Here is an 11,595-nt window from a genome sequence, read left to right on the forward strand (position 1 = left end):
TTTTTCCTTCCCCCCTCCCTCCTTCCTTCCTCTCCTTCCCTTTCTCGCACACAGGAAGGGGAGGGGAGGCTTTCTAGTCATTTTCACAGCATAATTTCTTTATCTAACTTTTAAAAAACAGTGTGCAAATCAAACTTGAGATTTTCGTAACCTGCGAAGGACCAAGTTATTATCTTCTGTTGTTACAAATTCGCAGCTACTCCATTCTTTCCGATAGGGAACTGCATTTCCCAAGATGCCTCAGGTCCTCAAAGCGCTGAACGCGGTTTTGCAATTGACTCCAGTGAGGCCCGGTAGCAGCCGGCTGGGGTGGCTGTCAAGGCACTGACAGCGGAGCAGACGCGCCGTTTGTTACTGCTTCCAGCAATCGAGACGGACGAGGGAAGCGGCGGTGGCGGGAAGCAACCAAGCCTTGCAGACTTGCTTCCCACCGCAGCACAGGGGCCGCACAGGCGTGGTTGCTTCCCATCCGGAGGTGGCGGCAAGAGCAGCGCGTTGTTGTTGTTGGGGCCAGCCTGCTCGTCCATGGCTGGAGCCGGGCAGCGACTGTAAGGACTGCTCGGGCGAGGTGCGGAGGAAGAACGGAAGGTCCCTAACGCCCGCGACGACGGCTCCAGCCATGGACGAGCAGGCTGGCCCCAACAACAACAACGCGCTGCTCTTGCCGCCACCTCCGGATGGGAAGCAACCAAGCCTTGCAGACTCGCTTCCCACCGCAGCACAGGGGCCGCACAGGCGTGGTTGCTTCCCATCCGGAGGTGGCGGCAAGAGCAGTGCGTAGTTGTTGTTGGGGCCAGCCTGCTCGTCCATGGCTGGAGCCGGGCAGCGACTGTAAGGACTGCTCGGGCGAGGTGCGGAGGAAGAACGGAAGGTCCCTAACGCCCGCGACGACGGCTCCAGCCATGGACGAGCAGGCTGGCCCCAACAACAACAACGCGCTGCTCTTGCCGCCACCTCCGGATGGGAAGCAACCAAGCCTTGCAGACTCGCTTCCCACCGCAGCACAGGGGCCGCACAGGCGTGGTTGCTTCCCATCCGGAGGTGGCGGCAAGAGCAGCGCGTTGTTGTTGTTGGGGCCAGCCTGCTCGTCCATGGCTGGAGCCGGGCAGCGACTGTAAGGACTGCTCGGGCGAGGTGCGGAGGAAGAACGGAAGGTCCCTAACGCCCGCGATGACGGCTCCAGCCATGGACGAGCAGGCTGGCCCCAACAACAACAACGCACTGCTCTTGCCGCCACCTCCGGATGGGGTAGATTGATGGGGTATTTTAGAATTCAATCAGCGCAATAACAACTAAACAGGCAGGCATGCCAAGTGGCACAGGACAGGCAAGAATTTACCAGGGGCTTTTTAATTAGGGGTGGAGGGAGATGGACCTCAATTCAGGACCGCGTGAGGGAGTCCTGTTTTTTCAAGCAAGAATTCTCAAAGAGCAGTTGCTGCCGCGAATGAAAAGCAGTTTTTAACCCCAAGCGCGATGCCACGAATGTCACTATTTCCATCCAAGCTGCCACCCCAATCCTTGCAAGCCGGCAAGAAAGCGGAAGCAAGAAGAAAAAAATAAATAAATAACCACCCTCCCAAGCAGCCGGAGCTTGCAAATGGCGACGTTGCAATGAGGGTCGTACTCCTGACCCTCTAAAACTCTCGGGAAACTCCTTCGCAGCCATGGGGGGGGGGATCACAGGAGCAGCCCCACTGGCGGGAGAACGATGGGACGGCTGCGAAAAGGCACAAGGGGGGGGGAGATTGACAGCAAGGGTCCGTCCCGCCGCTCGCCTTAAAGTTCTCGCCTAGCCGAACTCTGGGGTTGCAGCCGCTGCTCGCCATTCCCTCAACTCAGAGTACGGAGCGCGCGCAAAACCCTGCCAGGCGGGACTCCCCGCAAACCTCTCGCATATTCCCCCCCCGCTTGCTCCGTCTTACCAGATTTTGGGGGGTATCTGTAGAGGGAATTGGACGGGACATCCACCTCTTCCACACCGGCGTTCTGCCGGCTGGTGAGCACTCCCATGCTTCAGGCACGGCGGCAGAGGGTATCCGGGGTTGCAGAGGGGGGGCAGAGAGGAGGGGGGTGCGTGCGTGCTAAGCAGACTCCAGCCAATCAGTGAGCTGGCTGGGATGGAAAACTTTAAGCACGCCGCGTTTTCCATCCCAGCCAGCTCACTGATTGGCTGGAGTCCAGGCCAATCAGGTCAGTGAGCGGCAGGCTGGGCTGGCTTAAATTTGTAGGTAGGTAGGATAGAGAACAGAACGATGAGCCAGCCCAGCAAGCTAGCAGCTGATGGGCGGGAGCTGCGAGCGCCAAAAAAAGCATGCCTTTTAAAAAGGCGGGCGGGACGCGGGAAAATGCATTCAAAAGCGGGGGTGTCCCGCCAAAAGCGGGACGTCTGGTCACCTTAAAAATGAAGCAAAATTCACTTAACAAAATTCTCACTTGGCATCAAAGTTTTGAGCTCAATTGAAGTCAAAGACTACATGTAAACTATACTATGGTAAATCTACAATGTACTTTCAGATGCTTTAGAGACGTGAGCAAAAGTATGAGTTTCACTTTCATTTCCTAAGATATTATCTCCTGGTTTCATTATTTTAGCCTTCCCCTCTATGGGCATTGGGAGTCCAGCTGATGGACAGGCTTCTGAGAGCAGCATTTATGTATGTGTTTGTTTGTTTATTTATTTGCTGAAACTTCAATGCTGCTCAGTTTCCATAAGTTTATAGTAGTTTTTATCTCTACTCCCTAAAAATGTGTAAAAACAAACCAACAAAAACCGAATCATGTCCTAACTAAGATATCAAAAGTGGGGTGCTCAAGAAGTTGCTGGGAAAGGCAAACCAATTACTTTATTGTCCCACCTATTCAACCTGCTTTCCCATTGTTAACAGCAAGAGGGAGAATGACCAATTTGAACTGAATCCCTGAAGTGGAGGCAAAATTATCTTGCCCCCACCTGCATTCTTAAGACAAGTTATCTAGATTTATGCATCCTGTAATTAAACCAAGAGTGATCTGAGGTCAGATTGCTGGGAAGAAGGTTGAAGGAGACCTCTTCCTTCCCAATGATTATATAAGGAATGGGAAACAGATATGAATGCCAATAGGTAAGGTTGGGGTGATTGATCTCTGAAAATAGATTGGGAAAGATATGCGCCTTCATCAAAAATGTATCTTTTCCTGAAACTCTTTCCTCTGAAGCTCTTTCCTCTGTAGATTTCTCTGGGTTTTAGGAAAAATAAAGTTAAATCAATGGCACAGTGGTTAGAATGTAGTATTTCAGACTAATTCTGCTCACAGCCAGCAGTTCGATCCTGAATGACTAAAGTTTGACTCAAGTCTTCCATTCTTCCAAGGTCAGTAAAATGCTGATTCTAAACCTCTTAGAGAGAACTGTAAAGCACTTTCTTTTTTTACAAACCTGTAATCCCTTTTTTATCATGGTGGGTCAGGGTAACTGAATGTACCTGGGCATTTACTGGGCAGATGCCCTTCCTGGTGCCTATAAGGAGTTCACAGCAGATATTTTCTCTTTGATCCCTGTTAGAGAAACAGTTCTCGGTGTCCAGGATTGAAGTATCAATCTCCTGAATGTGAGGCAAGCATCTTCACCTCTAGGCCACTGTGCCAGTCATAATGTAAAGCACTATGAAGCAGTATATAAATCTCAGTACTATTGCTAAATAGATTTAAGAATGAATGCTCACTATTTATGTTCCAAGGAACGATAGATTTGGAATTACATGTAAAAGTAGAAGTAGATGAAGATGAAGAAAGAAATAGAGATATCTGGATTAAGAGTTAATAGACAAAAAAAATGGAATTAGGTCCCCCACACAATATTTGCTCTATGATTTTAAGAAATACATTTAAAGACGTAATGTTGTAGGTCTATTTTTAAAAAGGATTTCAAATTTACTTGCCTAGGAATTCCAAAGTTGAATAATGCAGGGTTATGTTCAGGGGGGAAGGGGGAAGGATAGAGACTAATGCAGTGACATGCGGTGAGGTTTATGGCTGGTGAGGCAGTCTTCTCCCCCAACATCCCACTGTCTAAAGTGTTTTCTTTCTTTCACCTGCCTGAGCTCTGACAGGCGGGCGAAAGAAAGCGCTTTAGACAGTGGGGTATCGGGGGAGAGGAGAGAATACTCAGGCTTTCTCTCCTCTCCCCCGACATCTTACTGTCTAAAGTGCTTTCTTTCTTTCGCCTGCCTGAGCTATGACAGGCAGGTGAAAGAAAGCGCCAGCCCGCCAGCTCGCTTTCTTTTGCCCACCTCTATGTCCGCGGTGGACATAGAGGCGGGCAAAAGAAAGCGAGCTGGTGAGCTGGCACTTTCTTTCTTTTGCCCAGAGGCAGACAGCTCAGGCGGGCTGCCGCCTCTGGGCAAAAGAAAGAAAGCGCCAGCCCGCCAGCTCACCTGAACTGCCCGCCTCTGGGCAAAAGAAAGCGGCAGCCGGACAGCAGAGGCAGGCAAAAGACCCACCTCTGCTAGCAGGCTGCCGTGGACACAGAGAAATCTGCCGGGTTGCCATCCCTACCGCTCCGACTCCTACCCCTTCCCTCTCTTCACTCTCAAACTCTCTCTCAAATTGAGAGAGAGTTTGTTTGACTTCAAATTGAGAGAAAGTTTGAGTGAAGAAACAAACACACGCGCACACACACACACACACACACACACACTAATTACTTACAATTACTTACAAATTACATTAAATTTGAATTCCCCCCTCCCTCCGACCCACATACCTTTTCCAGCTGTTTCACAGACGATTTCAACTCTGCTCTTACATGAAAATTTAAAAATGTAAAAGAAAAAAGGCAAGAGCTGCTGAGGTCAGGCTGGGCTAGCTGCTGCCAGAGTCCCCAATGGATGACTCTGCTTAATTGTTTAAAAAAAGCCTCTAAAAAAATTCCCTCTACAGGAGGAGGCAAGAGAGCCATGTCATCTACATAAGGAATTTTTTCGGCTTTTAACTCTTGCTTAACTCTGCTCGAGTGATCATAAAGTCAGACTAAATGAGGCACGTGGTTCTCCTGTCTCCTCCTGTAGAGGAGCCTCAGTGGTCAATTTGAAAGACAAGATGTGTTGCCTGTGGCATGATCAAAGCAGCCATCTCAGCTTTCAAAACAAAGAATTGTAATGGAATGTTGAAAAGACCTTGAGAAATGAGAAGAAGAAATGTTGCCTAAGAAATGACCTAAGATAAGAAACAACATAGCTGGCAGCTGGATAGTTAGAAGGGCATCAAGGAGATGGCAGGAGAAATTGATACCTGAAAAGACTCATTTAACTTCTCTGTATATGCCTCAATCCTGTACTAAACCTATCTTGATACAAGATCTATCATATTAAAGAATGCTGTTGTACATGAAATATCCTTTGACTGTTACATTCAAACAATGTGTTTATGCCAATAACAAAATTAAAAGGAAACACAAGGTTAATGTATTAACCCCATTATTCATGGGGTTTCCTTGCTTATTTTTCTTAATGAGGTCCATTGTTTTGATCACCACATCATTCTTTTATAAATGTGTACTTAATGTTCTATTACTGAGGGCTATCAAATAATTCTATAACTGACATTCTATCTGGAACCCTTCAGATTCCAATATAAAATAAAAATTATACAAAGTGTTTGAGCCATTGAACTGTTAATTATTTCATATTTGATCTCATATAGGAAAATTAAATAGTTATTAATGAGAGTGAAAGAGATCAGATATAAAGCTACGATCAGCAATAAAATCTCAGGGTTGGATAACTTCAAATTATTTTTTATCAGCCCTACATATTTTGTAGAAAAAGATGTTGGTAGTAGGAAGATTATTGAGATCACCATCCACAGTGGAAAGCAAAAATAAAAATTAAACCTTTTCTTATTACATTAACAACACATAATAGCTACATTTTAAATAATAGCAAAGGGCACTTTCAGTTAAACTCATTCCTTTTTTCTACTCATTAGTTGTTCCCTGTTGTTAAGGTTGGGCTTGAAGACAATAATATAACATTTGGGGGAAAAGATGCAGCCCAGCAAACCGGCACTAGAGGTTAAGATGGAGAAGATCTCCACAGCCACCATGTACTTTTCTTTAGTGCTCAGATAAGCTTTACAATAATATATTGTTGTTCAAGGGGCTGCCTTTACATCTCTTTGATCTTTCATGAAACATCTTCTATAATATGAGTTTACTGAAGTAAGTTTCCTATTTTCTTAACTTTTTTTATTTTCCCAAAGTATTTTTATTTAGTATTTTAAGAAATCATCAAGCTGTTTCCAAGAAACAAACATGAATGTACAACAAAATTAATTCTCAAAACAAAGAATCAAAATATGGTTTGTCTTAGATTCAAAATAAACATTTTTTCTACTTTTTTATCTATCTATCTATCTATCTATCTATCTATCTATCTATCTATCTATCTATCATCTATCTATCTATCTATCTATCTATCTATCTATCTATCTATATATATATATATATATATATATATATATATAACCCTGTAACAGTACCAAAGAGACCTTAATTCTAAATAATCAGTTTAAGATTAAAACTTTATAGTGCAACAAATGCATGTGTACTTTTGATAGTTTTTGATAGTTATTTTTATTACCATTCACTAAAATTAATTTATTCTTTCCTTTAATGTTATATTTTAATTGGGTTTTTAATTTAAGGATCCTGTTTATTTTTTTAATGTTTTACAACGTATTTTAAGTATGTCTCTAAGAGGCCTAGAGTTACCTCTGGTGAGATGGGTGACATGCAAGTTAATAAATAAATATATGATAAAATAAACAAATAATTAAAGGGATAATTAAAGAGTAAGCTATTGACCATTTCAATCCCTACAGTATGTGAGGAAAACATGTTGTTTTCAACTTTTAATGAACTTCAACTTTGGGGGGGAAAAGAACTTTTAAAAAAAAAACAGCAAAAGAAAAAGAAAAAAAAAGAGGCTGGAAATATCTAGACCATTTTCACCCAGGATGGCATCCTCCGGGTATATAAAATCCAACTTTCAAAATTTCTAGTCATTTACAAATAATCGGAGAAAAATATTCTAATATTACTTGTCTGGATGGGGTCAAATCCAACACTGCATTTTTGGTTTCTATTAAAGATTGTATGTGTATGTGGGGTGGGGGGGGTGTTGTATTTTTCCACCATAAGCAGAATTTATCAATCCTTAAAGATATACAAAAAAGGTAACTTGTGATTATATAGACTGTTTTGGGCATTTACTGTTTTCAGTCTTGCATCTCACTTCTCTGAACTTAAAAAGGGAGCTCAATCTACATTTCATCCATGAGGCCAACTGTCAGAAAGAGAGAGAGGGGGGAGGAAGGAGGGAGAGGGAGAGGGAGAGGGAGGAAGGGAGGGAGAGAGAGAGGGGGGAGGGAGGGAGATGAGGGGTCCTTGGTACTCAGTAGATACCTAGTAGAACCTCTGGTCACAAAAGCTTCTGACCGTGACCAAATTAGGTTTTTTGTAAGCGTCAAATTTCCTGTTGTTGTTTACAAACAACAGCAACCCACCTGTGGCTAATTCATTAATTTTACATTAATTTTGGTTAGGTTCAAGTCACAACTAAACCGGGTTGCAACCAAAATTATGGAAGGAATTGTGGTTGTGACCAGAGCAAGGGTGAAATCTACTTACCTTCTCTACCAGTTTGCAAATGTGTGCTCACCCCTGCCACCTCCATGGATGCACAGGACCTTCCACGCATGCGCAGAGCATCAATAGCAATAGCAATAGCAGTTAGACTTATATACCGCTTCATAGGGCTTTCAGCCCTCTCTAAGCGGTTTACAGAGTCAGCATATCACCCCCACAGTCTGGGTCCTCATTTCATCCACCTCGGAAGAATGGAAGGCTGAGTCAACCTTGAGCCGGTTAGAGTAGAACCGCTGAACTGCAGATAACAGTCAGCTGAAGTGGCCTGCAGTACTGCACCCAAACCACTGCGCCACCTCGGCTCGTTGTAAACAGATGTGACGACTTCAGGGTGGATAGATGGAGCTTGCTACGGAGAAGAGCGAAGGGAGTTAAATCTGCTGTTCCACATGATTTAGATTAGCTAGAAAGCAGGAAATCCTGCTTTCGTTTTAGGAAATCTAAAACGCATGTCACTGTTGATCATCAGAAATACTGGTTTGCTCAAACCAGCAGCATTTTTTTTACTACCAGTTTGGGTGAACCAGTTGCTTTTTTTTTTTTACTACTGGTTTGGGTGAACCTGTCTGAACCAATAGCATTTCACCCTGGACCAGAGGTTCTTCTGTGCTCTGATTTTCTTGCAGATGTTTCATTACCCTAACTAGGTAACATCATCAGTGCTATAAGGAGTGCTTTTTGCTGTCAGTTTATATTCTGGTGTCTTGCAGATCTGTGTGGGTGGGGCTTAGGATCTTAGAAATCCTTTGGTTGGGCTGTTTACTAATGGCTCCTTGGCAGTTTTTTGACTAAGGTATTGTTTACTTGATTGTTGGTCTGAAGGTAACCTATGCTGATCTGAGCGCTGATTACTAGTGGAAAGGTCCCAGGGTCTTTTTCTCCTTTGGGCTGGTTGATTATTTCTTTTTCATAGTCTACATATGTTGTTAATGTCTATGTGTCTATTGATGGCTGATTTGTCAGAGTGTCAAGCTTCTAGAAATTCCCTGGCATTTTTGACCTTGGCCTTGTCTAGGATTGTCACATTTTCCCAATTCAAACTATAGTTAAATCTATCTATATGTTGTGAAATTGAAGAATTTTTGTCATGTCTTCTGACTGCCACTTCAGTGATGAAGCACCCATAACTCTGAACGCTAGCTGTTCCACTGGTTAATTTTCCTCACTATTAAGAAGTTTCTCTTTAATAGCAAGTTGCTTCTCTCCTTGATTAATATTCACCCACTGTTTCTTGTCCTATCCGCTTGTGCTTTGGAAAATAAATTGATCCCCTTCTCTTTGTGGCAGCTTCTCAAATAATGGAACACTGGGTCGAGGGGGGGGAGTTTCCAAGCTGAATGGATGTGGGAAATGGTTCTTGGAGCACAACTACTTCCAGCTGCCCGGTAGGTTGTTTGGAGTCATAGGTTCCTTGGAGGGGAGGGTGGAAGAGTGTGGCATTCTGCCAACCTGATTCCAGATGGTGGGTTGGGCTGGGAAGACAGGAAAAGCTTTTGAAAGATCTGACAAGCTACAATGGCGGCCATAAAGAGCTGACAGTTGGACAAGACTAACAACAATGGATGGACAGCGCCTGGTGGTAATCAGTTTTGATGACTTCACCTAGGTGATTTCGGGAGAAAGATCTTTCCAAAAAATATTTCTGGTGATGGGATAAAGAAGAGAAGGAGAGACCAGGCATAATGAGGGTGGAAAGTTTTTCCCCCCACTATGAAAAAGCAGCAAATAGGAGTGTGGGTGAACAAGGGGGCACTGTTCTAAAAGAAGTTGGGGTGGAACACCAGAAGATTATATATAAAAGAAGAAGATACATATAAATTTGGAAGTTAAAAAAGAGCTGATTAAGCTGAGGAAGTTTAATTTTGATCAGTGACAGTTTATACTTCCACAGAAAATGAGGCAAGAGGGACATCTGCTGGCGAAATAGAAGAACTGGAAGGGGGGAAAAACTTTGTCATTTAAAAGTAAATGTCAATTTACTTTTGACATTAAAGTAAATGTCAAATATTTTTACTATTGGTTCTGCAATGTTGTGCATGGGGAACAGACAAGGAGCCAGATTTTAGCAATGCTATTTATTCAAGATAAGAGCAGACTATAAATCAATATGCAGCTTTCGACTCACAGCATCTTTTATGGGAAGCTTTCAGCCATTAACCAATAACTTTAAAATACGTCCTGCACTTGCATGGCAGAAGGCAAAGTCTCTGCTCATACCTGCATGGACATAACACCTCTTCTCACCCATGGGATGTTCCATTAATTTTGTACTACACAAACATAATTGCCCAGATGTTCTGACTGTATTTTCCAAGTCTGAAAGGGTTTCTGTCAAATAATCTGGATGTATTCTGTCTAAATTTGTTCTCAAGAGGTGAACCCATAAGTAATTTGGCAGGGCTCTTGTTGGTAGCTACACAAAGAGTGATGTGTTCATTGAATAAATATTTTTTAAGTTTATCCTGATGGTCCCCGGGGCCCATTCGAATCAATGCCTCTTTTGTCATTTGTTCTGCCTGCCCATTACTTGTAGGGTAAAATGGTGCAACAAGGGCATGACATATTGCTAGGCATACCTTGAATGCAGTTGCTGTAAATTGAGGCCCATTGTCCAATACCAACATGTCCAGCAGCCCATGTGTTGCAAACATTTTGTTTAGTGCCCTGGTAATGGCATCCATCATAGTTGATCTCATCATGGCTACCTCCAGCCATTTGGAAAATGCATCTGTGGCAATGAGAAAAGACATTCCATTTATCAGCCCCGCAAAATTGATTTGAATTCTAGACCAGGGACCTTTTGGTTTTTCCCAGTACCAGTGGTGCTGAAGGAGGGGTCAGTATCAATTCCTAGCATGCTTGGCACAATGCTTGGAAAAACTCTCTGCGATATCTCTATCTATATTCTCTAGATAGATATCTCTATCTATTCTATATTTGGCCACCACAGATAGCTATGAACCAATGCCTTCATCCTTACAATCCCAGGGTGGCCTTCATGTAGAGTCTCTAGCAGTGATTTCCTTAGCCTTGAGCATATCACTACTCAGTTCCCCCACAACTGGCAACCATTTTGCACAGAAAGTTCATACTGCCTTGCATGGAATGGCTTAAACTCTACACTTCCTGTCCCTTTAGGCCACACCAATACTTGCATGATTGTTCGATCTTTTCTCGACTGGTTTGCCACTTCCACAGTTGTAACAAGTTCAGACAGCATAGTCTCTACCAGCAATACTGATGCTGCTGGAGCTGGATCCTCCACTAGATTTGGTAGCAGACAATGGTTAAGGCCATCAGCATGGCCCAGTTCCATGCCAGGCCGATGTATAAGTCGATAGTCATGTGCTGTTAAAAACTCAATCCAGCGCATCATTCTACAGGACTTGCATCCAGCAGCAGCTAATGATCTGTTTTGAAATCAAATTTCCTTCTATAAACATATTCATGGAACCTCTTAATACCAGCAACTGTAGCCAACACCTCTATCAAGTTGGCTGTAGTTCCTCTCAGCTGATAATAGCATCCTAGAAAAGAATGCTTTTGGAGCTTCACAATTGTCTGGAAGGCAATGACTTAAAACTCCCCTGACTCCAAATGATGATGCATCACACATCAGGACTAATGACAGACATTCATTATGTTGGACTAGGATGTTGTATGAGGAAATTAACTTCTTCATCTACACAAATGTGGCTGCTTCTCTGCGCCCCCAAACCCACGGCACCTTTTTCTCTAACAGCCAGTGTATTGATTCAACCAGAGATGCCTTCTGTTAAAAAAACACACTATATAAATTGAGGAATCCCAAGAAGGCCTGGAGTTCCATGTGTTGCTTGTACTTTCTCTTTGGTGGGGTGCAATCTTGACCAGGTAACCCACAAACGTGACTTGATTTGTATGTTGTA

Source organism: Thamnophis elegans, chromosome Z (assembly GCF_009769535.1).
Source record: "Thamnophis elegans isolate rThaEle1 chromosome Z, rThaEle1.pri, whole genome shotgun sequence".
Classification (NCBI taxonomy): domain Eukaryota; kingdom Metazoa; phylum Chordata; class Lepidosauria; order Squamata; family Colubridae; genus Thamnophis; species Thamnophis elegans.